The 26,679-nt window shown below is 41.6% G+C and overlaps 1 protein-coding gene across 3 annotated transcripts in view; it reads right to left on the reverse strand.

The window, feature by feature from the left end:
• Mapkap1 (MAPK associated protein 1) overlaps positions 1–9,646 on the reverse strand; it is a 230,116-nt gene extending 220,470 nt beyond the window's left edge. For 2 of the 3 annotated variants that reach the window (XM_027944296.2, XM_027944287.2), the window contains exon 1: positions 9,384–9,644. The gene's annotated coding sequence lies outside the window, so the exon portion shown is untranslated. Of the gene's footprint in view, positions 1–9,383 lie in introns of all 3 variants that reach the window. The other variant, XM_027944306.3, reaches the window with a different exon arrangement.
• Positions 9,647–26,679: the final 17,033 nt, after the last annotated feature.

The following is a 26,679-nucleotide window of genomic DNA, read 5'->3' on the forward strand; positions in this document are numbered from 1 at the left end:
AAATAGGGTTTTGTTTTGTTTTTGCAGGGGGATTATCCTGGAAATCTTAATATTATTTATGTTAAAACACGTGAAACTAATAGGATTGGGTGGCACATGCCAATAATCCCAGCTATTCAAAGGGAACTATAAATTCACAACAAGCCTGGGCAACATAGCAAGACCCTGTCTCAAAACAATAACAACAAATAATAATAATAATATAATAAATATATACGTAACCACATTCTAAGTGCAAAATGAGGTACACACTGGCTTAAAAATATAATCCATCTACAGCTTCAGAATCATCTGCATTGGGCTGGGGAGTTCTATCCAAAGCACCACCAAGAAAAAAAGAGAATCAACCATATTAGTGAAAACTATTGATCAAAATTATACTCACTGTCTCTAGTCATATCAAATTTAAACTAAAATTATTTCTTATTAAAAATGTTTTTCAAAAATATTTCTAAAGAAAAACAAACCTAAAATCTCAACACCTCTTCTTTCTATTCTTTGCATTTATGTTTGACATAATTGGGAACATATTTTACATAGTGTTATGTACACTTTTCACTGAATATTATGTGAGTAATTAATGTGACTAAAATTGTTCTAAAACATCTAAAATGACGGTACAGTATTTCCATTCTAGAGATTTTCCATAATCTCTGTAACCTTTGTTCTAAAAACTAAGATTGTTTCTAATTTTTGCTATTATAAATACTGCTGCAGTGAAGATTTTTGAACATGAATATCTTTCTACACCTGATTACTTCTTTAACAAAGATCCCTAGGAATGAATTTATAAACTCAAAGGCATACATGGATTCTTTTTAAAGCTTATAAATACTGCCAAAGCACTTTTTGATAAGTTTTACAAATTTACGTTCTCCCTAGTAATATATGAGTGACCATCTTAACACCAACCTTTGACAGCAGTATTAGGGACTTATTAAATCCTTAAAATTCATATCATAAGGTTATACCTATAATCAAACACTCTCACGACATAATAAATAACAATCTTCTGCATGAAGTTTAAATGAATGGGAGAATGGCCAGAGCTAACAATACCAAGACAAGGGCCAGTTCCCACATCTAAATCTAAAGCAGCATGAAAAGTGGCAAAAACACCAAATTTAGAGTGAAACAGTTTGGCATGGAGGCATGCACATGTAGTCCCAGCCCAAGGAGGCTGAGGTGGGAGGAGCACTTGAGCTCAGGAGATCCAGGCCAGCCTCAGCAACCATAGCAAGACCCAATCTCAAAACATAAAAACAACAGAGTCAAAAACAAAAGCTCAATGATGTGTCAAAATGCATTCTACTGTCATGTATAACTAACTAAAACAACAACAAAAAGGTTCAAATCGTAGCTTTGCCATTATTGGTAGCTCTATATCTTGAATTTCTTTACTTCACCTGGCTTCAGTTTCAGCAACAGAAACAGGGAATACATAATATCCCTTGTTCTAAAAACTTCAAAGGGTAGTCACAGGCACAGAAAAAAATAATATAAGCAACTGGAAGTGTCTGTTACTTAGTAGACTGATTCATTTAATAGCCTTTTTAAAAACATACTAAAACCCTTTTCTCAATAGTAGCTACTAGTTAGGCATATTGTAACTCACAAAGCACAATCAGAAATTAACAAGTCTAATTTCATGATCCAGACGTGAAATTGAGTCTCATTCCTTCATAACCACTACACAGTATTACTAATATCCCAAATGTCTTATGTCTCTGAATGTGGGTACCTGCATCTCTCCAGATGTATCATGGTACTCACTAGATACATATATAAATGGCTTCATTTAGTCCACACAAGTACAGCATGAGATTTACATTACTGTCACCATTTTACAGATTGTCCAGGTCCCACAGCTAATAACTGACACAGCCAGTATTCAAATGGTAGAGTGCTTGCCTAGCATGTGTGAGGCACTATGTTAAATTGTCAGCACCATATATAAGTAAATAAAGGTAAAAAAAAAAAAAAAAAAGATTCAAGTCCAAGGACTGGGACTGTGGCTCAGGAGTAGAATGCTTGCCTAGCATGCATGAGGCCCTGGGTTCAAGCCCCAGTACCTCAAAAAAAAAAAAAGAAAGGCTAGGGCTGTAGCTCAGCAGCTGAGCATTTGCCTAGCATGTGTGAGGCACTGGGTTCAATCCTTAGCACCATATAAAAATACACAAATAAAATAAAGGCATTCTGTCCATCTACAACTACAGAAAATTTAAAAAAAAAAAAAAAAGATTCAGGTCTGAACCTGTTTTTTAATTAATCTCCTGTATGTCAGCAAGTAAACTTTACAGATTTACTTTGCTTTCAAAAGACAGTCCTTCAAGCAGTTTTCTACCAATTACTCTGCTAAAATAATACTTACTTATAATACAGTACCTAAAAAATGGGTCCACAAGGAACAAAACATGCTATTTTTTTAATATCTGAATTTTACACACCCCACTTTCTCTCCATTATTAATAGAAGCATATTCATAAATGTATACTCAAGTATGGGGTATTATGAATCTAACACTGCATATACTTAAGAGTAAATGCAACATTATATTCAATTTATTTTACAAGCGATTACTATAACTTAATTCCAATAGTTATTATAATGTCTTCTTGCTTTGTCCAGAATTTTAGGGTTTTAGTTTTGTAATGGCTTATCCCATTTTCTTTCAATTACTTAAAACTGTTTTCTACTTTTGGCTCAAATTTTGTGTTTCCTATATTAAATCTATTTTCCCAATATATCTAGATGCTGCCAACTAGAGTTAATAAATCCTGAATGACTGCTCAGGATTTATTTTCTTCATTTTTATATTCTATGTTATTTCCTAATACAATAGAGTATGAGTGAAAACAAGTATCTAGAAGACTAGTATTTCTTCAATTTTCACCTTGTGGAAGCTGGGTATTAAAATAAAAATAAATTAAACTCTTGGGCTGTGAACTCCCTGACCATATTCCTCTCATTCAGCTGGGTGTCTCTATGATCCTTTCAATCTTAAATATTTATGTATGTATGTTTGTGTGTGACAAAGCACTGTAGAAAGCCTGTAGGCATTTGGGGAATGTCTGGCCCATCAAGGTCCTTCCCCAGAGAAAGTAAGGAACTGAGAATAGAAGAAAGAGCTGAGTAGTAACTCCCTACCTGCCATCAAGAGAGGAGGAAAAGGGCTGGGGCTGGGTCTCAGTGGTAGAGCGCTCACCTAGGACATGCAAGGCGAGGCACTGGGTTCAATCCTCAGCACCACATAAAAGTAAGGTAAAGATATTGTGTCCATCTACAACTGAAAAATAAATATTAAAAAAAAAAAAAGAAAGAGAGAGAGAGAGAAGAGGAAAACTATCTGAGATTTCTCCACTGGGGTCTGCAGTCATCAGTTAAGTGACTTTAAGCATGTCAACTAGAATCAGTTTGGCATCCTGAAAAGACTTCAGCAAGGTTTGAATTTTGCTCCTCATTATTAACCAGAAGGGGAAAAAATTTCAAAGATTTTTAATTGACTTGACCAAAACCCAAGAGGTACCATTAGTGGTATTGCTATATTCAGAATTAAAGTCCTTCTCACCAGGCCTGGTGGCACACACCTATAATCCCAGTGGCTCTGGAGGATGAAGTAGGAGAATCACAAGTTCAAAGCCAGTCTCAGCAACTTAGCGAGGCCCTAAGCAACTCAGTGAGACCCTGTCTCTAAATTTAAAAAATACAAAAAAGGGCTGGAGATGTGGCTCAGTGGTTAAGTGCCCCTGAGTTTAATCCCCAATACATAAAAAAAAAAAAAAAAAAGTTCTTCCAGTATACTGCACTTTCTACTAAATTCTAATTCGCTGGATGTCAGCATTCATCTAGAAAGATTATAATTAACCCCCTTTCCAATACCACCTATCTCATAAGATTATAAATGTTAAAGGAAATAAACAAATTAGATCTGGTAGCATCTAAAGTAATAAAAGCACCAAACGAAAGCACTGCAAGGTCATCTCATCACTGAACTCCATTCCTCCTGAAATTTAGCCTGATAATATAAAAATATCTTTTTAAAAAAAGCATTCATCCTTCTACTTCCTGAAAAATACCACTGCAAGTTACAATGCCCCCTTACTGGCAATCTACCAGACTTATGATCAATCATCACAACATTATGTTGTACCTCCTGATCTGAATGATGGGGAGGTACAGCAGCAAGCTAGGTGAGGTGGCACATGCAATCCCAACTACTCAGGAGGCTGAGCAGGAGGATCACAAATTCAAGGCCAATCTGGGCAATTTCACAAGATCCTGTCCCAAAAAAAAAAAAAAAGAAATAAAAAAGGCTGGGATGTAGCCAAGTTGGTAGAGCACACTGGGTTTAATCCCCACTTCTGCAAAATTATAATAAAAAAAAAATCAAATTTCAGCAGCCAGGTAGATCAAGAGTTTATAATCAGGCAGCCTACAATTGTACACAGCCTACAAATGTATTATGGTTGAATCTTTCCACCTCTAAGTTTTCCCCCCAGGTTATTTTATTATAGCAACAGAAAGATAATATCATGCCCAATCATTTAAATGGCAAATTTTTAAACTAAGCACATTAAAATCCAGATTTTGTCTAGGCACAGTGGCGCATGCCTATAAACCTAATAGCTAGGCAGATTGAGGAAGGAAGATCGCAAGGTCAAAGCCAGCCTCAACAATTTAGCAAAGCCCTAAAAACTTCAGCGAAACCCTCTCTCAAAACATAAAAAGGGCTGGGACTGGCTCAGTAGTTAAGTTCCTCTGGGTTCAATCCCTAGTACCCCCCAAAATATAAAATATAAAATCCAGATTTCTAGCATCTTTCAAAAAAAAAAAAAAAGAAATCAGAAAACCTAGGAAACTGGGCCTACTTATTCACATGGCAATAAGCCAATGGAGTTCCTCCCTCATCTTTCCAAATACTTGGGACAATGCACACCACCACACTTGGATACCTCTCAGCTGGGTATATGCTCTCCAGTTCACCAAGTCCCACCCTACTCATTATAATCCATAATGGATACAGGACTTCGGAGACTCCAGAGAAGATATTCAAAAGAAAACTGTTAATAAACACTTGTTTACTTTTTGTCCAGTTATTTCTCTTATCAACACACTTGGGTGTGACTTCTGGGTAACAGTCCCTAAGCCCTAAGCTACTCATGTTAAATGGGGATAATATCACCTATCTCACAGAATTATGAATATTAAAGGAAATAAGGCATAAAAAAAGCATTCAATAATGCCTGAAATACAAACGCCTGAGTAGTTTAGATCTCAAATGTCCCCAGGGGCTCACATGTTGAGTGCAGCAATGTTCAGAGGTGGAGCTTTTGGGAAGTGATAGGATCATGAGGGCTAAAACCTCATTAATGGATTAATCTACTGATGGATTCATAGATGAATGAACTATCTGGGAAGTAGTGGAAACTGTAGGAAGTGGTACATAGTTGAAGGGAGTGGGTCCTACATGGCATTCCCTTGACTGTCTCTTGTCCCAGGCCCCTTCTTTTCTCTCCTTTTCTGCTTCCTGGCTACCATGGGATGAGCAGCTTCACTCCATTGCACCTTTCCGCCAAGATGTGCTGCCTTACCACAGACCCAGAAACAATGGAGCCAGCTGAGAGACTGAAACCTCTGAAATCAAGAGCCAAAATGTATCTTTCCACCTCTAAGTTTTTTCCCCCAGGTTATTTTATTATAGCAACAGAAAGATAATATCAGGCCCAATCATTATAAACTCCACACAAGCTGAAATGTGTTAACTTCTGAATCAAAACTCTCAAAAACTTCAAACTTCACAGAAAACATGATGTTGGGGTATTTCCAACTGGGAAAAATGTGACAGAATTCCTTGTAATCTGATATCGTAATCTGATATCTCTTGCTGTATACTTAACAATAAAGCTTATATATCAGAATAACAGATTTCCAGCAAACTCTCAGCATAAATCATACAAATCCACTGAACTACAACTTTTCAAATTGGCAAGAAGCCCCCCACCTTTACCACCAAAAAGAAAGAAATATATTTGAAGTGACATATTAGATGAATTTATTCAGTGTCAAGGCCACTTCCACTCCTCATTGGACCTACTGCCAAGCAGCAACTGGCTCACTAAAGCTAGGGCTCAAGGGCTGGCTCCTCTGAGACCTCTCCAGAGGATATCCCTCCACATCACAAAGAGCAACATAGTGCAGTCCCATAGAAGAGACAGTCCATAATACAGAAAGCAAGGCCTCTAGCTCAGTACCACCAGCTGTATAAACAAGGGTTTTGTTCTTTGGCTTTTTGGTACAGGGGATCAAACTTAGAGCCTTATATATGTCTAGCCCACACTCTACCACTAAGCCACATCCCTACCCCTCAAGGAAGTTAACCTCTTTGTGCCCTAGTTTCTCTAGTATACTAAAAATTCCTTTCTAAGTAGGAATAAATGAGATAAAGTATTTAACACAATGCCAAGACACAGTAAGTACTTGTTAGCTAACTCGTTATCAGTGTTTCTTTCTCCAGGTTCCACAGTACCCCACAGGAACTCTACCTTATTATCTATAGTACTTTACTAGTTCACCTGCATACATGTCTTCCCCAAAGGAATGTCAACAATCTCAGGGTAGGGACCAGTTTTATTTCACTTTGTATCTCCAGAGTCTAATATTTTGCCTGGAGCTGTTGAATCAATCATAAATCCTCAAAGTATTTATTAACTGGAAAACTTATGAGTAGAGACTGGAATTTACCTATATTGCCTGGCACTCTAGCCCTCACTGACCCTGACCCCAGTGTGATCTCCAGCCTGCAAAAAGAAGTAACAGCTTGCTTTACTCAGCTAGAAACTCATTCACCACTATAAAATCACATCACATGCATTATATCTTTGCATCTTACAGCTGTTATTTTGGAGGTAACTTATCATATATGGGCTGAGAATCCCTTATTCAAATGTTTGAGATCAGAAGCGTTTCAGAGTGTAGATTTTTTCCTGATATTGGTATATCTGTATAAACTTCATGGGTGCACATTGCTAATTCAAAAGTCCAAAATCTGAAATGCTCCAAAACTGCAGCTCATCTGTATAGACTTCATGAATGAGCATTGCTAATTCAAAAGTCCAAAATCTGAAATACTCCAAAACTGCAGCTTTAAAAGTTTCAGATTTTGGAGCATTTTGGATTTTGGATGAGGAATGTTCAAACTGTGATAGGCCCTTTATCTGAACTAGCTTATTAAATATTCACAGTGTTTCTTGAGGTCAATATTGTCCTCTATTTCAACCCCTGGATGAGGAAAATGATACTTAAAGAAATTTGCCAAAATGTATGAAATATGATATGTCAAGAGCTTTGTAATGTTTTGAACAACCAATAAAAAAAAAAGAAAAAGAAATTTGCCAAAGTTCATATACATAGTAAAAAGATCAGGAATGGAACCAGAAGTCCATGCTTATTCTCTACAAACTATTTTCCTTGCTCATATTCAAAATTGAACTGGCCCAGGTATGGTCTCTTTGCCTGGGAAGATTAGTCTTATTTACCTTTAAAGAATTCTCAGGGCTGGGGTTGTAGCTCAGTGGTAAAACACTTGCCTAGCATGTGTAGGGAACTGGGTTCAATCCTCAGCACCACATAAAAATAAATAAAATAAAAGGGAATAAAAAGAATTTTCAGTACCATTCATTTAAACATTCTTATTTTCCTCCTGATCAGTTGCTTCATTAGGTACTTGCACAAAGAGGTATGGTGTGAGAAAGAAGACAGGTAATGGGAAAAGCACAGGTCTAGGCATCAGACAGACCTAGGTGTGAATATTGCCAGTCTCATAGCATCTGTGTGACTTATCCTGAGTCCTCCTATTCTGTAAATTGAAGTTAAAATGATTAAACAAGAAAGACTTATATGCGATATGTAACAGATACTGAGTTTATCTCACATTCTGGAGCATTCCTTAGCCATATCCCACCTCACAGAAGTTAACGTCCTACACTACCATAACACAAAAGGAACTTTCATACTGTATATTTATCACTGTTGGAATTACTAATTTCCTTCCCTTTCTCACTAAATTGAGTTTCCTGTGCACAAAGCTGACTCTTCTTTAAATTGCCTACTACTGCCATACTTTCTCAGTAAATATTTGTTAAATGAAATAACTGTGAATAAGTAGTGATTATGGGATTCTAAATGAGAAATAACTTCCACCTGGGGCTGTCTAAATTGACTGAAGGAGGCCAACTTCAACCAGGCCATGGACAGCATCTCAATAAGTAGAAAAGCTTCTAGGCAGAGCAGGGAGAATGTCCCACCAAAAACAAATGACACGGAAAAAACAAAGGTGATTTGAGAGTCTACAGTAATGGATTATATTGGGGATCTTTTCAGGCCTAACTGGAAAGAAAGCCAAGAGCCAGATCAGGAGTGTAGAGGAACGTGAGTGCAACCTGGCACACACAGTAGTTAAGTATGAGCACACAGATGAACGGAAAAAGTCCCCCACAGACCCAGGAAGCCTGCAGGTATATACGCTAGAAAAGAAAAAAACAAGTACGAATTTATCGAGAACTCTTTCTATATTTACTATCAAGAACTCTTTCTATATTTACTAAGCACCTTGTGTGGGATCACAGAACATGAGGGATCCACCCTTTGGGCTAGTCAAAATAAGAAGAATGTCGACTTCAATGTGCCTGTCCGTTTGACCATTCAAAAAAAAAAAAAGTTTTCAACTTCGCTTCTTTTGGTTTACAATGTGGTGTTTTGCACAATGCCAGATACTATAATGGCTTCCAAAATAACTTGCATTCATTCAGATTGAAGTTTTTACCTATTTCAGAGCCAATTTGGGAATCTAGTTAAAGTTAAGCTGTTGAAGCTATATTTTTTTTTTCTTTCCTCCACACTTAAACACTTCTTGCCACTCCCACAAACCAGAAAAGTGAACTCAAGTTCGAGCGGCACTTAAGGGAGAAAAAGTCTGCAGACTGTTTGTCCCTTATTCTCTAAGTGGGAGGAGGGGCACTAGGAAACAGGCACTACACAGGCAATGCCTTAAAAACTGGATTTCACCGTATGAACACCAGGGCACCTACATGTTGCCTAGTAGAGGGCCAGAGTGCTGGAGCCAACTGCACACACGCCCCCGCCCCGACACTACCTGTCCTCCAGCTTCTCCCCTAAATCACACGCCCGGCTGGCAGGCTCAGGGCAGCCTCGACTTAGGGGAAGGGCCAGGAAACGGTTGCTCCCAGGCCACCAGAGCAAGGGCTGACAGACGGCCCGCCAGGCAGCGCCGAGAGGCGGAGTGAGTGGGCCGCCAGATCCCGCGCGTGGGCGAGCTGGCTGGCTGGCGGGCGAGCAAGGGAGCTGGCGGCTGGGGCAACCTTTACCTGAAGCTGCTTCCACACTACGGGCCGGGTCGGCCCCGGGGCACGTTCCTGAGGGGAGGGCCCGGCTTCCCCACGCCTCCCGGTCCCTGCCCCGAACTCTGCACTCTCGGGATCCTCAGGACCGGCGCTCCTACCGGCCCGCTCAGCTGCCGCTTCCCGGGCTCTCCCTCATGCCCCTGCTGCTCGCCGCCGCCGGCCGGCCGAGCAGCAGCCCTGTTGCCCTGAGCCGCGCCACGACCCGGAACCGCACCCCGGCGCACCGGAAGTCCCTGACCGGGAAGGATCTTCTGGCTGGGGACGCAGTGCGCAAGCCCCAGAGCCGAGAACGTGGAGCAGCGCCCTCCCGGGAGGCGGGGCCAAGCGGGAGGCCCCCGCGCATGTGCGCCGCTGCTCCGGGGCGGGAGAAGGCCTGGGCCAGAGATTGACGCGGGTTTCTGGCTAAGAATGCGGGTGCCCGCACCATTCTTAAACAGATATCAACATTAGGGTTCTCTGTCAAATATTCTTTCTCCCCACTTCCACGGAGAAAAGTCCTCAGATGTCCGTAAATGAGCGATGAGACAGCTTAGCCTCTATTATCCGAAAGACCTGGGTTCAAATGCCAACTCTTAACCTGCTGCATGTCCTAGGCTACCACACCTCCCCTCTCGGAGCCCACCCATAACAGTAGTTCCACCTCTAGAGCATCCTGTGAAAATCGAATGGGATGATGCTTCAGAAACACTCAACACACTGCCAAATAGGAAGCTATTTCTTTTTCTTTCAAGTGCAGATGATAATAATCTTATGCTAGAGAACTCCCAAGGAGGTTTCGAGGTGATCTAAGAGGATCTAAGAGGTGATCAGATGCTCCCATTTCTCAATCTCTCTCTGTCCTCTGGGAGTCAATGGCAGAAACCGTGGTGAAGGGGGAAAGGGGCCTTAAGCAATGCAGTGATAGTATTCTACCTGAGAAATGGTCTGGGAAGTTTCTCAAAAAATGTATTTAGCAGCTGGGCATGGTGGCGCACGCCTGTAATCCCAGCGACCTGGGAGGCTGAGGCAGGGAATCGCAAATTCAAGGTCAGCCTGGGCAATTTAGGGAGACCCTGTCTCAAAATAAAATAGATAGGGCTGGGATTGTAGCTCAGTAGTAGAGTGCTTGCCTAGCACGTGTGAGGCGCTGGAGTAAATAAATCCAATAAAAGTATTGTGTCCATAGACTTTAAAGAAAATTTTAAAAAGTAAAATAGATAAATAAAGAAATAAAAGACTTAGGAATGTAACTCAATGGTAGAGTGCCTCTAAGTTCAATTCCCAATATCACCACCAAAAAAAAAAAAAAAAAAATGCACTTAGCAACTTAGCAAAAGGAAAAAGAAATGTTGAATTTCAACCCTGGAGGACCCCCTACTAAATTTAAAAGTCACCAAGCAATACATCATGAATCATCCCGTGTGTTCGAATATATAATAGCTGGGCATGGTGGGGCACGCCTGTAATCTCAGCATCTTAAGAGGCTGAGGCAAGAGGATCTCAAGCAACTTAGCAGGGCACTAAGAAACTCAGTGAGACCCTGTCTCCAAATATAAAAAAGGGCTCAGGATGTGGCTCAGTGGGTTAAGTGCCCCTGAGTTCAAACCCAGGTACAAAAAAAAAAAAAAAAAAAATTACAGGTGTCATCACAAATTGGGGAAAGGAAAGCCTTCCAGGTGCACACTTACACACACACCACCACATAACTCCAACAGGGACCTGTTGGAGGCACTCTGCAAAAGAAACAGGTGTGAACAAAGGTCAGATGTTCCATTTTCTGAAGTCGTCAGTCAGTTTATCTGCCCTCTGGGAGTCAATGGCAGAAACCCTGTACTTTTTCTAGTACTGGGGGTTGAACCTCTGGAATGCTCAGTACATGCTCTACCACTGAGCTACACCACGTGCCCCTTTCCTAGATCTTCCTTTCCATTTTCACATCTCTCTTAAGCTCCAGTCTGAAGCCCAGCTGCATGTCCCTCAAGCACATAAAACTCAACTTGTCTGAAACGGAAATCACTGGAATGCTAAGGATTTATATGTTCTGAAGATTGAATACCCACTCTGCTGCTTCCGGTCTTATGACTTCCTCTCTCCAAATTGCCTTTCCTTTTGTGTAAAATGAGAATGGCAAAAGCCCCATCTAACCTCTTTGAGTTGTTGGGATTGCATGAGCTAATACGTACAACTCACATAGAACAGAACCTGGCCTGTGGTGAACATTTGCCTCTATTCCTATACCTTGGTCAGTACACAGATTTTTTTGGGGGGGAGGGGATTGAACCCAGTGGGCCTCTATCACTTAGCCCTTTTTATTTTTTATTCTGAGACAGGTTCTCATTGAGTTGCAGGGATTGGCCTCAAATTTGGATTCCCCTGCCTCAGCTCCCAAACAGCTGGGATTACAGGTGTGCACCACTGCACCCAGTACACAGATATTTATTGAATGCTTATTCTGTATTAAGCCTGTCTTCGGCACTGGAAATTCAATTACACAAAAGCCAGACAGGAATCCTGCCCTAAAGGAGTTCATAGTCAAGTTCAGCTATGGGTTTGAAATAGTTACTATGGCAAATTGATGTGCAGGAAAGTATGGTACTGTTGCAAGGACAGTATTGAGGACCCAGTTGATAGTGGAAACTGTGAACTTATGGTAGTTCTGGTAGTGTTAATATGATAGTTCCTGTGATTTTTCTCTTGCTAGTTTGAACAATCAAGACACAAGCATGCACAGAGTGAGAAACTGAATTAATCCAAGGAAGGATTTTTGCTGGACAGGTCAAGGCATGTTAGATCTCATCTTTTAAGAGTGCTTTAATACAAAGGACCACCAATGTGTGCTGGATAGGGAAGAGAATTCCAGAAAGGCTGGTATCATTGACCTCAAAGGTCTCAAAATATGTAATGGACGTCACGGACAGAGCAAGACAAGACAGAGGTGTCTTCAGAGACTGATGTCTTAATGAAGATCTTCAAGTGAAGAGACTGGTGGGAGTGGGCTCGCCACTCCAGGGGAATGGGGGGGAAATCATTGAAAATGAAACAGTTGAGGAGCTGAGAGGCTTGTGGACTTCAATAGCTCCCAGGATCATGGACAGAAGCAAGTGAAGAGGAAACCAGAGGGGCTTCCTATTGGATATGGAAAATGAAAAACCCCAAGATCGTGTGGGCTGGGTAAGGGAATGAAAAAGAAAGCCATACTTTGATAGCTTCCAGCTCTCCCAAGATAATTCCTTCCCTGAGGCTGGCCGAAGGCGGGGTTCAGAAAGTGTTTTATCAAAACTAGAATGATAGTCTCTAGGAAGCACTAATCTCTTCTAAGATAAAACCTCTCCAGGTGCTGGCCACAGACTCCCAACCCAAAGACCCAAATTCCCGAGTGCCCAGACTGACACGCTCACTAAATCACCTCCTTTGTTCAGTGGCTCATTTTCCACCCGGAGAGTGGGTCCATCAGAACCACGATTCCATTCCTGAATAAAGGCTGTTGGCTGAGCTGTGAAGTTTGCGTCAGCCCTGGTCTCTTGGCTCTTACTGTTCCCACCTGCTCTGCACCTGAGGAACAGCACTGGGCAGGTAGATGAGGAGAGGAGAAGCCAAGGAGGCGGCAGGAGACCAGGAGAGTCGTATCTGGGTGTGGAAGGGAGCTAAGAGCAAAGCACACATTGACCTCTTTCCAGACCCAGGGTTGCACAGTGCTGGGACCAGAGAGCAAACACGTACAGAAACATAACACTGTGATGCACATGGATGGTGCTGGGCCAGGGCAGGCCGGGGGACTCCAGCGGGCATGAGAGCCTTCCTGTGACAGCCAGGCTTCACAGCCTTCATCTCCAGCTGGGAAAGGAAGTCACGTTAGCGGGTGGACATTCCCTTCTTTCTGGTTCTCAGGACTAGATGGGAGTCAATGGGCAGAAGCTCTATGGACTTCAACAAACTACCTGCCTCTGGGCCTCCATTTCCCTCATCAAGGTTGTTGTGAGGATTCTGTGAGCCAATACACGGAGGCTACTTCAAACAACCCTGATATACCCCAAGTGTTCCAGAACCGCCAGCTCCTGTGGCCCAGCTGCCAATGGGCAGCGAGGGTCGGGCCCCTTCATGCATTTCCTTCCTTCACATTCTGCTTAAGCCTCAATGACCCTGCCCTGTCCACTCAGGAAACACCCATTTATTTTTTAAAAGTGGCTTACAATAACCATTTATTATTTCTCAGGATGCTGTGGTGATGGTATTTCTCCTGCCAGTCTTTTCTGAGCTTTCACCTGATGGCGGCCAGAATGGTTGGAAGGAGTAAGATGGCATCACTTCCGCGACTGGAATGTGGGCAGGGTCCCTTGGCATTTCTCCTTGTGACCCCCCAGCTGGCTTAGTTTCTACATAGCTACAGGACTCTGAAAGGGCAATCACCAATGTGCAAGTGACTGTTTAAAAAAATGTATTTGTGGAGCAGGGTGCAGTGGTGCATGCTTGTAATCCTAGTGCCTGGGGAGGCTGAAGCAGGAGGATCACAAATTCGAGGCCAATCTCAGCAGGGCCTAAGCAACTTATTGAAATCCTGTCTCAAAATAAAAATAAAAAGGGCTAGGGATGTATGTAAGTAACTCCGTGGTTAAGTACGTCTGAGTTCAATCCCCAGTACAAAAAAAATTATGGATACATATGTTTTTTAACACACACACACACACACACACACACATTAACTATTTCTACTCATTTTTTAAGTATTTATTTTTTAGTTGTAGTTGAACACAATACCTTTATTTTATTTATTTATTTTTATGTGGTGCTGAGGATCAAACCCAGGGCCTCACACAAGCTAGGTGAGCACACACAACTCCAGACCCCCTCTACTCATTCTTAAAGACCTAATTCAAATACTGCTTCCTCCAGGAAGCTTTCCCAGATTACCTCTCTCTTCTATAATAGGTCACATGAATCACTTCATTCTCTCTGTTTACCATTTATCACACATTTATTACAACACGAACAGTAAATGAAAGGTGCTCAAAAGTGTGTGTCTTGAGCACCTTTTCATTTAACAAGGATTTGGAAGCGATTGGGAATCTTATTTTGTGTAAGTATCATCAGCACATGGAGAACACCATTTGGCTAAACCTGACGAGGAGCTGAGAGTAAACACGGTAGGGAGAAAATAATGCTTTTTCAAGTCCTGTCAAAACTGGGGGGTGGGGGGAGGAGGCACTTTCCAGTTCCTCTGCAAATGTGTGTTCTTTTTATTTTATATGTGTAAATAGGTTTCCCAGCTATCTTCCCAATTTTGACTTCTACTCCTTTTGAAATACTTTTTTTTTTCCCTCCCAGAGGGAAACTGCACATTTATACTCCCATGGTATTATGCAGTTCCAGGAGAGAGTAAATTAGTTGTCAGAGAAGCCCCCTAGAAGTGCACAATTTCACAGCACCATAGTATTTTTTCAAATTTAAATAAAGTTTCAATGTAAAGAATTGTTTAAAGCAAATGTATTGCTTGTAATAAGGTAAGTCTGGTGGGTGGAAGCACAAAATTAACCAACCAGAAAATCTTTAAACATAACACTTTGAGGATACTGTTTAAATACAGATCATTAGGCCGGGGATGTCGCTCGGTGGCAGAGTGCTTGCCTAGCATGGTGGGGCCCGGGTTGCATCCCCAGCACTGGGAGGGAGGCAGATAAGCACTGGAGGCTCGGCAGATATTTGCCCAGCTTTGTTCTGTGCAGTTTTCATGCTGGATATTATTTCCAGTGAGTAACCCTTTTTAGGTACTTGGGGTGAGAATTAGACATCTGGCTGTATTATAGTGTCTCTGTAGCTAAAAAATTCCAGGCCCTGTAGCCTGCTTCTGGTAGTGACTTTTTTTTTTTTTTTCCCTTTTCTTTTTAGCCAGGAATTGAATCCAGGGACACTTAATCACTGAACCACATCCCCATCCCTTTTTATATTTTAAGATAGGGTCTCGCTAAGTTTGCTTAGGGCCTCTATAAGTTGCTGAGGCTGGCCTCGAACTTGCCATCCTCCTGCCTCAGCCTCCTGAGCCACTGGGATTACAGGCATGTGCCCCTGTGCCCAGCCTGGTAGTGCCTTTCTTATTTCAAAGGTTAGCTAGTGCTGTGAGAGCCGACCCCTAAATTAATTGATGTTAACAGTACTTAGGATGTAAAAAAAAAAAAAAAAAAGACTCGTGTGCTTTGTCGAATGCAACTTCCAAGAATGCATAATTAACAGTGTCTCCATTAATATACAGTATGTTCAACAGTGAGACACCGCTATCATAAATAAAGGTAGACATGGATAAATTTATAATTAAAAATGCATTAGAAATTACAAGCATAATTTATTTACTAATGTGCACTGGAATAAATTTTATGTGTAATATTTTAAAACAGGGCATTAATAAATAATAGTGAACATAAAATGTTTTTGCAGCTAAAAATATTTCAATAAATATTAGTAAGTTAAGTGTGCTGCAGAGTTATAATTGCTATGAAGTAAAGTTCATAGAATAGAATCATAATGGAGAGGACTGTTTCTTGGGTGTATTCAAAATGTCAGAAACAAATGGCTGTCTTTCTTTGAAGCTGACAAGTTAGGTTTTCAAAGTTGTGCCTGCACATGTTTTAAGAATAAATGCTGCCAGATACAGTGGCACACTCTAGTTATCCCAGTGACTCAGGAGACTGAGGCAGGAGTATCACAAGTTTGAGACCAGCCTAGGCAATTTAGTGAGACTCTGTCTCAAAATAAAATAAAAAAGGGGCTGGCTGGGCTCAGTGGTGCATGCCTGTAATCCCAGTGGCTCTAGAGGCTGAGGAAGAAGGATATGGAATTCAACATCAGCCTCAGCAACTTGGCGAGGCCCTAAGCAACTCAGCAAGACTCTCTCTAATACAAAAATAGTTAAGCACCCCTGGGTTCAATCCTTGGTACCAAAAAAAAGGGGGTGGGGCCTGGAGGCGTAGCTCAGTGAAGTGTTGCCTAGCATGCTCTGTGTTCAATCCCCAGCACAGGGGGAAGAAATTACTCACTTTTTAGGACACCCAAGTACTGAATAATGGATCATTGTTTTGAAACAATCAGGATCCTCTGAGGATCCAGGGCCTTGTGGATGCTAGGCAAGCATTCTACACTGAGCTATATCCTCAGCTCTTGTTGGTTTTTTGTTAGTTTGTTTTGAGACAGGGTCTCACTAAGTTGCCAAGGCTGGCCTCAAACTTGTGATCCTCCTGCCTTAGCCTCCGAAGTAGCTGGGATTACAGGCATGGGACACCTCACCTAGTTAAAGAGAATGCATGTACAGATAGTGAATTCAGATCTTTTTTTTAAAATATTTTTTAAATTGTTCATGGACTTTACTTTATTTATTAATTTATTTATATATAGTGCTGAGAATTGAACCCAGTGCCTCACACATGCTAGGCAAGTGCTCTACCACTGAGCCACAACCCCAACCCGTGAATTCAGATCTTATCCACCTGTTTGGCCCACAGTAATTTGAAGCAATTTTTCATAAGAACCTCTTACTTGAAATCTGAACCTTTCATTAGAAAACTGACCTTATTGGGACCAGGGGTGTAGCTCAGTGGCAGAGCACTTGCCTATTATGTACTAAAGCCCTGAGTTCAAACCCCAGCACCACAAAAAGATAAGTAAAAAGAGTATTGACCTTGCATTGTGTATGTGTATGTGAGTGTGTTGTTGTTGTTTGTTTGTTTGTTTGTTTTTGTGGAGCTGGGGAAGGAACCCAGGGCCCTGCACATGCCAAGTACACTCTGCCACAGAGTCACCCCCAGGCCTGTGTTTGGCTCTACCAAAGGCAAACAATTCCTAGATGCCAGTCACTGTTCTAAGTGCTCACATCTTCTACCAATTTCATGGTCTGAACCACTTTACTGACTCCATTATGCTAACTTTAAATGTATTTAACTTTCTGAGTGTTCACATTACATATTATTGAAATTGTACATCCGCCAACACACAGAAGTATTTGTTTGATGCACCTGAAAAGAGTGTGTAGTGTTTAACGTTTTGCCCTTTTTTTTCTTCCTTTCAAATAAGCCTGTAGTTGATGAACAGTAATGAATGGCATCCGTCACTGGTCCAGCCTTACCCTGTGCCAGGACCTGGGCTAACAGGGAGTCTAATTTAATGCTCAAAACAATCCAATAACTGGATGTTGTTTTCCATCCAGTTAACAAATGAGGAAACTGAGTCTCCAAAAGATGAAATCACCTGCTCAAGATCATACAATTTGTAACTGGCTGCCTGGGAAGCCCCAAGATCTGTACATACCCAATAATAACCAGCAGCCCCCATTCTTAAAATAACCATGTCCTTTCTCTAAATCATGTTGCTGCCAGTGTCTCACAGACAGACCTTTCAGCTGGGTTTTATTTTTTCCACATTGATATCTAATCTAAGTCCCTCCTGCTCCCATTTAAGATAATTCCCTCATGTCCTGTCCTTGGTAGACAAGAGCTGATGTTTAAAACACATGAGCAATATCCCTTTAGATATTTGAAGATGGCTATTAAATTCTCCTTAACCTTCTTTTCTCCATGATGTGTTATTAGTAACCCCAATTCCTTTTGCCTTTTCTCACAGGGACTCTTTCTATAGCATTCTCCCCCGAGTCAATATTCTGCGAAAGTGGTTTTGGGTTTTCTGTATCTCGATTCATTATCATCACCTTCAAAGAGCACCCACACATGCGTGTGAGCCATGGGAGCCACGCCGGAATTTATACAAGCCAGGAAAGCTGATGTTGCCCGGCTCCAAGACAATATCTGAGTCTCCAAATAACCCTCTTTTAAATCCTTCCTGTGCCTGCACCATCTCCCCACCTTACCTGGGATAATTTACTAAACCAGAAGTAACGTGAGGCAGGAGTGTGTGTCAGTCATCCCTGATAACCGGCACAACTGAAGCCCGGGGCTCGGTAAATATTGAGAGTAGAGGGAATGAAGATTGCCACGTGATAATCCACACCAGGCTAACACCTTCATACACACGGGGTGACCTGCGTTAGAACAGATGTCTCTGTGTCCATGAGTCAGAACAACTGTGCGTTAAATGTGGCTGTGGAAAAGGGTTGTGAATGCGGTCACTCCTGTGCCTTTGAGCAAAGCCAGTGCTGGGAACCGGGTGAACCAACTCCAGCTCGGAAGTCAAACAAAATGAAAGGGAAGTGGCCCCAAGGCTGACTCGGCACAGTCGGCCTGCTCAGGGCTGTCCTGCTTCTCTTGAAAAATTAGAAAGCTATGGCAACGTTGGGTCTGCTAGCCTACTTGTCAACAAGCAGGCCACCCTCCTGCTGGGCAGTGGATTGTGACTGAAGGCCACATCGCAGCCACTGTTCATCATGACACTTGTGCTGGGCCTTTTCTCATACCTGGCCCGCTGTGTGCACTTGCTTTACCTGCCTCGCTCTGAGGGCTCTTGGGTTGAGCCCAGGAACTGATTTCTGCTTTTACATAGCAAAGGGATTGGTAGGAAAGGGAGAGGATGAGGGGGAAGTCTCAGAGCCCGCAACACCTGGGCTAACCTCTTCTTCCCAAGCACAAGTAACAGTCTCCCACGTAATCTGGACATTGTAATGGAGACAGAGAGAGAGAGAGAGAGAGAGAGAGAGAGAGAAGAAAATAAAGCGGGGGGGGGGGGCTAGAAATTATTTATCTTTTCTTTCCAAATTTTTTGTTTTGTTTTGTTTTTGTTGTGCAGTGCTCACAATAGGCAAGTGCTCTACCACTGAGCTGCATCCCTAGTTCTTTATTTTATTTTGAAACAGAGTCTTACTAAATTGCCCAGGCTGACCTCAAAAGTGGGATCCTCCTGCCTCAGGCTCCAGGGCAACTCGGATCACAGGTGTGCACTACCATGTCTGCCTGTATTTCCCAGTCCTCTGCAAAAATCTTAGCATAACATATCGCTTCAAATGAAACAGGTTAATTTAGCTTCTGCTCTCTTGTGTCCCATGGATGAGCAGAGCTGCATTGACTGTCTCGGTTTCCCTACGTGTGCAGTAGAAGTGATAACATCTGGCATCATATAATGCCATTTAAGAATTGTAAAATGTCTATACATGTAAACTAGAAAAGAGGAAAACTGCCTCTCAAAGATATAAATTCTTAGTTGTTGTTGTTTTGGAGGTGCTGAGGATGGACCCCAGGGCCTCATGCATGCTAGGCAAGCACTCTATCATGGAACTATATCCCCAGTTGCCATGATTTTACCATTCTTTTCTCCCAATGAAGATAATACAGATATTTTTGAAATATTTTCCCTTCAGATTCAACAATAGTGATTGTGAATTAAAAAAATTTTCATTCTGAGTCGCGCATGCTGGGGCACTCCTATAATCCCAGCTACTAGGGAGGTTGAGGTCAGATTGCAAGTTTGAGACCAGCCTAGGCAACCTAGGGAGGCCCAGTCTCAAAAAAGAGAAAGGGGGCTGGGGTTGTCGCTCAGTGGTAGAGCACTTGCCTAGCATGTGAGAGACCTGGGTTCTATCCCCAGCACCACATAAAACTAAATAAGCAAAACAAAGGTATTATGTCTATCTACAACTAAAAATATTAAAAGAAGAAGAAGAAGGAGGAGGAGGAGGAGGAGAAGAAGGAGAGAAAGAAAGGAAGAAAAAGGGGCACAGGAGCTAACTAAAAGCTCTCTGCATGGCCAAACCTAAAGCAATGTGAGCAAACAAATACATGGAGTAGTATTGAATTATGATTCAAAGTATAAAATAAATATCCACAAGTCCATCTTTGTTGAAATAAATGGTTAAATAACTGGATGTGAGAGAAGAGACAAATCTCTTTTTTTCTTAAAGAGAGAGAATTTTTAATATTTATTTTTTAGTTATTGGAGGACACAACACCTTTGTTTGTATGTGGTGCTGAGGATCGAACCCGGGCCGCACGCATGCCAGACGAGCGCGCTACCGCTCGAGCCACATCCCCAGCCCGAGACAAATCTCTTAAGAAAAACTTCAAACCATTTTCATAGATACTTTACCCTCAACAAGGAGAGCACAAATTACCATTCCTTAAGTGTGATTATGAATAGTGACTTCCTTCCAAAAAAATACAGAATAAAAAGGGGGGTAACTGTGGAGAAACAGTGGAGAAAACTGACAAACACGACATCAGCCAGGGTACCAAAGTCAGCATCAACAGTGGTGAGTCGTGTCACTAGCATGCACCCTGGAGACATTGTGCTAAAAGTGACCCTAGATCTCTGTGGTCTTCCTTCTCCCAAGCCCATCACCCCGGGTCTAAGCATGAGAAGCACATCAAACAAATTCCAGGGGAGGGGCATCCTACCAAAGGGCGAGTTCTTCTCAATGCTCTCCAGGCTGCCCAGAACACAGCAAGTCTGAGAGACTGTCAAGGTCTAGAGGCACTGAGGAAGCAGGACTCTCAGAGGGAACTGGTTGTCCTGGGTAGGATCCCAGAGTAGAGAAAATCAAGGAATCGAGGAAGTGAATTGAGGAAGTCTGGATAAACTATGAACTTCAGTTAATAACGTGCTATTTATTAATAAATTAAACCATACTTCAGCTGGCTCATTAATTGTAACAAATGCACCATTCTAACATAAGATGTTAATAGCAGGGAAACTGGCTGCAGGTTGTATGGGAACTCTGTACTAACTTTTCAGATTTTCCATAAATCTGAAACTGTTCTAATAATTAAATTCTAGGGGCGAAGGTATAGCTCAGTGGCACATTGCCTGCCTAATATGTGCAAGGCCTTGGTTTCCATCCCCAATATTGAAAAAAAAAAAAAAAGTAAAAACTTTTTATTTTGGGCGTGGGACTCGCCTGTCCAAGCACTCGACCATTGAGCTATATTTCCAGCCTCTTTAAAATTTTTTTTTAAATTTTGAGACAGGGCCTCAGTAAATCCAGGCTGGCCTCATATTTGTGATCCTCCTGCCTCACCCTCCTGAGTATTTGGGATTACAAGCATGCACCATCACACCAGCCAAGAATTATTTTTAAGTTATTCACTGCTATCTATAAAACTGTTCTTACCACAAACTGAGGTAGGGCTGGGAATGTAGCTCAGTGGTAGAGTATTTGCCTACAGCATGTGAGTCCCTGAGTTCAATCCCTAGTACCACAAAAATAAATGAAAACAAACCTAGAAACGGAGGTGGATCTCTAGGAAGTTACAAGGGGATAGAAGATACACATTAGAGAATGATATAAGGTATTTGAAAAGTAACATATATAATATGATAGCATTTTTATTTTTAAAAATTCACAAAGTTGGGCATGGAGTACATACCTGTAATGTGACTTGGGAGGCTGAGGCAGGAGGATTACAAGTTCAAGGATAGCCTCAAAGACTTAGTAAGCTCTGTCTCAAACTAAATAATAAAAAGGACTAGAGAAGTGCAGCCCTGGATTCCATCACAGAAAGTCTGAGAGACTTCATAAACCACTATGAAAATAAATAAGCAAATAAATAGACATAAAAATAAACAAGGGGCTGGGAATGTAGTTCAGTGGTAGAGAGCTTGCCTAGGATGTGAGGCCCTGGGTTTGATTCTCAGCACTGCAACAACAACAACCACCACCACCCAAACAAAAACTATATACATACACATCTGTACATGCACACTCTGGGAACGCCATGACAAGGGCTTATAGACAGTCCCGTGACTCCAGTGTTTACCTGCAGGGAGGGATTGGGCATGTGAAGGCATGTGCAAGAATGTGGGGTTGTATCTGTTTTGAGGAAGTATTTCAAAGGGAACACAGTCCAGTATTACTTGTACGATCATAAAGTAGATAAGAAAATAAACTTTTTAAATGAAAACCTTCTGTTCCCCATCAGGCGCAGAAGCATTAAGTGGAACAAATGAACTCTCCGGCCAGTGTGGATCCCACCCTTGGTGCCTCTGGGTCCTTTCCCGCAAAGTTAGTGGTATGGTCAGATCCCTCTCTGGTGGGGATCTCAGTTGGCCCTGGTTTCTGTCCTTCCTCTTTAACCTTTGGCCTAAAGATTCCAGGATGTTTTATATGGTTGATGTGAAGGACAAGATATGAAAGCATTTCATAGGACCCAATAAAACTTTTGCAAATAATTGGCTACCCAGTTTTGTTTGTTTGTTTTTGTAATTTATCTTCCCCTACTGTCACAGGTCAAGGGGGCTATCAAGAGTTTCTCAGGCAGGGGGTGTAGCTCAGTGTGATGCCCTGGATTTGATCCCTAGCAGTGTTAAAAAAAAAAGTTCATGACCCAGGAATAGTAACAATAACATTGGCCAATGTTTGTTTATTTAGCAACTAAGTTTATTGAGCACTTAATTAGGCCCTGTTTTAGTGCCAGGGATAGAATCAGAGAACAAAATAGACAAAAGACCTTCTCTAATGGAGCTGACATCCTAGTGGAGGGAGAATGACAATATTGAAAATATTTGTAAATCAGAGGTGGCTCATTGGTCGCATGTGAACAGAAATGCAGTTTTCTAAAGAACTATAATTTGCTCTTAGGGAAGTGTTTTATAAGCATGATCTCTCTGAGTCTTTCCAATTGCCCTGGAGGCAAGTCTTCTGGTTTTTATGGTATTCCTATTTCACAGCCAAGGAAGCCGAGGTGTGCAGGAGAGCAGTAATCTGCCCAGATTCACAGCAGGCAAGGGCACGGCTGGATTTGAACCATCTGAGCCTGGAATCTCATCCACTATTCTATCGTGTAATAGATTGGCTTCTTTTCCATGTCTTTATGTGACATCAGTTTGGGTTCTATGTCCCCTCTCCCCAGACCTTTTAATCACCCACTCCCTGCCCTCCAGCTGAGATGGGCAAGCAATCCCAGCACAGGAAACCCCATGGCTGACCATCCCTATCTGTGGGCCCCTTCCCCTCTGCCCTTGCCTTCTTTCTGACATGCTCCTTTGAATGACAGCCCCATGTTTGATTAGCTTTTCTAACCTCCCTATCCCCCAGCCTCACATAAAGAAACTCTCTCTCTCTCTCTCTCTCTCTCTCTCTCTCACACACACACACACACACACACACACACACACACAGCTCTGAGAGCTGGAGACATTGCTCAATGGTAGAGCACTTGCCTAGCATGCTCAAGGTTCTGGTTCCATCCCCAGCAGCATGAAAAAACAGGAACAACCCAAACTAGCCCTGAAATGTCCATACCATAGCCCTTAGGGACTCACCCAGCCCGGCTTTCCTCCTCCCCTGGGTGCAGATGGGAGTGACAGAATCAGCCATCTCACTGGTGACAACCTAGGGACAGCTCCATTTAATGTTGTGACCTGCATTGGGAAAAGCAAGATGAATCTTTTAGCAGGCAAGGTCATTAAAAACTGAAAAAAGCACTACCATGTTATTAATTCTGGGTAAAACAATGGTCATGCTGGCCATTGCCAATTACCTTTCAGGAACCAGAAGGCAGCCCTGAAGAGGCATGCTGCTTAGAGGACAAAAGGAAACAATGGTCTGCAGAGGACGTTCTGGAAGGGAGAGGGGAAATAAAGAATCAGAACTTCGTAACTACCAAGGAAATGGTGTGATTTGGATTTGCTTCATATAGTGTGCTATAAAAATAGAATAGGATTATAAAACATGGCTTAGGATTCCCCCTTATATTTATAGGATACACAAGCCATTTTTACATGCAACACACAACACCTCCTTTTTTTTTTTTCATCTGGTGCTGGGATTGAACCCAGGGTCTTTCACATGCTAAGTGCATGCCCTACCACTAAGCATACTCTCCCACCCACCATCTTTAATGCTACCGTTGTGCTAAGAAATAGTTACCATAGCAATTTCAGAGACAAAGAACTGAGGCTTAGAGAAGTTGAGAACATTGATCAAGATCACCTGCAGAGCGCTGCGGTTGTAGCTTCATGGTAGAGCACACATAGTATGTGTGAGGCACTGGGTTCCATCCTCAGCACCACATAAAAATATATAAATAAAATAAAGGTTAAAATCAAACAAACAAACAAAAAAAGATCATCTGCAGAGTGAAGATTTAAACTAAGCTCAATCCAAAGTTCCAACCCTTAATTATAATACACTGTCTCAGATGAAGACCTTGTAAATACCCTGGTAAGAAGGAAGGTTAAACAGCAAGAAGTTGTGTAAATGACTACTTTTTTTTTTTTTTTTTTTGAGAGAGAAGAGAGAATTTTTTTTAATATTTATTTTTCAGTTTTTGGTGGACACAACATCTTTATTTTATTTTATGTGGTGCTGAGGATCGAACCCAGCACCCTGCGCATGCCAGGTGAGGGCATTACCGCTTGAGCCACATCCCCAGCCCTGTCTACATATTTTTTTAATAATTTTTTTTAGTTGTAGATGGACACAATGCCTTTGTTTTGTTTATTTATTTTTGTATGTGGTGCTGAAGATCAAACCCAGTGCCTCACACATGCTAGGCAAGCGCTCTATCACTGAGCTACAACCCCAGCCCCATAAATGACTACAGATTAAACAGTCCCTGGAAATGCAGTTTTCCTAAGTGGAAGTATTTATTTTACCAGCCACCCCCACCTTTTAGGCCACTTAAGAGATTATCCAGAAAAATAAGACAGTTTCCAAATTGAACAGGTGATTTAAGCCACCAAACATTGGGCATCATTGCTGACTTCTCCTGTGCTAAATTTTATTTTATTTTACTTCTTTGTTTTTTCAGTCTGGAATGGACCCCAAGGCCTCAACATGCTAGGCAAATGCTCTACCACTGAACTACATCCCAGCCCCTTTTTAAAATTTTTTATTTTGAGTCAAGGTCTTGCTAAGTTTCCAGGACCAGCCTTGAACTCTCGATCCTCCTGCCTCAGCCTCTTGAGTAGCTGAGGTTACAGGAGTGTGCCACTGTGCCCAGCTAATGCTATATTTTGTTTTAATTTTTCTCATTGAATGTAGATGACTTTGTTCTTTTATTCCTAAATTGAATTTTTATTTTTTTCACCATAATTGTGCACAGAGATTAAAGGTAAACCAATTCTATAAGGCTTACAACAAAGCTCTTATGTTTTATTTTTTATTACTTTTTTCCTGATTCTGGTCCTTCAGGGATATCATTTGACTACTGCACTGTAAAATCTTTTTCTTTCTTTCTTCTTCTTCTCCTTTTTTTTTTAAAGACACAATTTAGTCGCTTTCTATTTGTTTTTTGGTTGGTTTTGGTTTTGCTTTTTACAAAAATGGTGATGATTCATTCTATAGTATTTCTTTTAAGACACTGCCAGAGAAACATAAAAATGCATCTCCTCTCTTTAAAATTAAAACTCAAACCGGCATCTCCTTTTTTTACAATCAAAAATTTATTTTCGGGCTGGGGATGTGGCTCAAGCGGTAGCACGCTCGCCTGGCATGCGTGTGACCCGGGTTCGATCCTCAGCACCACATACACACAAAGATGTTATGTCCACCGAAAACTAAAAAAATAAATATTAAAAAATTCTCAAAAAAAATTTATTTTCTTATCAAAGTTATACATAAGATTTGTTTAATATGCCAAATGCTTCTAGCTAAAAGTCTGGTGCCTGCTACAGCAGGGCAAATCTGTCCTCAATAAATAAGGGAAAATCGCAACCATTTTGCTCTGAGCGAAGATGCCGGTGGCACAGGATCGCTGGGCAGTCTCTGCTTCCCCTCCTTCTAGATAGATACAAGGCGGGCAGAGTCAAATTTATAAATCCAATTACCCAAATGAGCATCTTTCCCCAAAGAGTGCATATGAATGCCTGCTTCTTGAGCCTTCTGAGTTGAGTGATGAAATATCCAATGATGCACATTTTTTATTTCTTGCCATTTGAACAAGGTGTGGGAATGCATTTCCTTTTTGGCTAGACCCTAACTAACTATGGAAATGCTCGTGCATTCCACAATTCGACTCCCCACGAAAGGCTTTGCTTTCTTCTGAACAGGAAACCCCCTAAGCCTTTCCTTGCATGATTGAAGGTGCCAGGCCTCTCTTCAGTCACTGGATAATAGGGAGTGTTTTTCATTGTGAGAGCTGTTTGGAAACACCCACTGCAGCCACCTGGCAGGATCTTCCCAATCTGGATGCAGTTCGCAGACAATGGACCCATTCTCAGTGATTGGGCCATTGTTCTAACAAAATGCTAAAGATCTTTAAGGTGATTTTTGTTCCTCTGATTTTATGGGCTGAATATGCATTGTTAGTTTTCATTATCTAGTAATAGGAGATACAGTGTAGGATCTGAATTCTTTTTTTAATTAATTGTGTTGTAAATCAAACATCTTTCTGTAGGATGCACTTACTCATCATTAGCA

Source organism: Marmota flaviventris, chromosome 13 (genome assembly GCF_047511675.1).
Source record: "Marmota flaviventris isolate mMarFla1 chromosome 13, mMarFla1.hap1, whole genome shotgun sequence".
NCBI classification, from domain to species: Eukaryota; Metazoa; Chordata; class Mammalia; order Rodentia; family Sciuridae; genus Marmota; species Marmota flaviventris.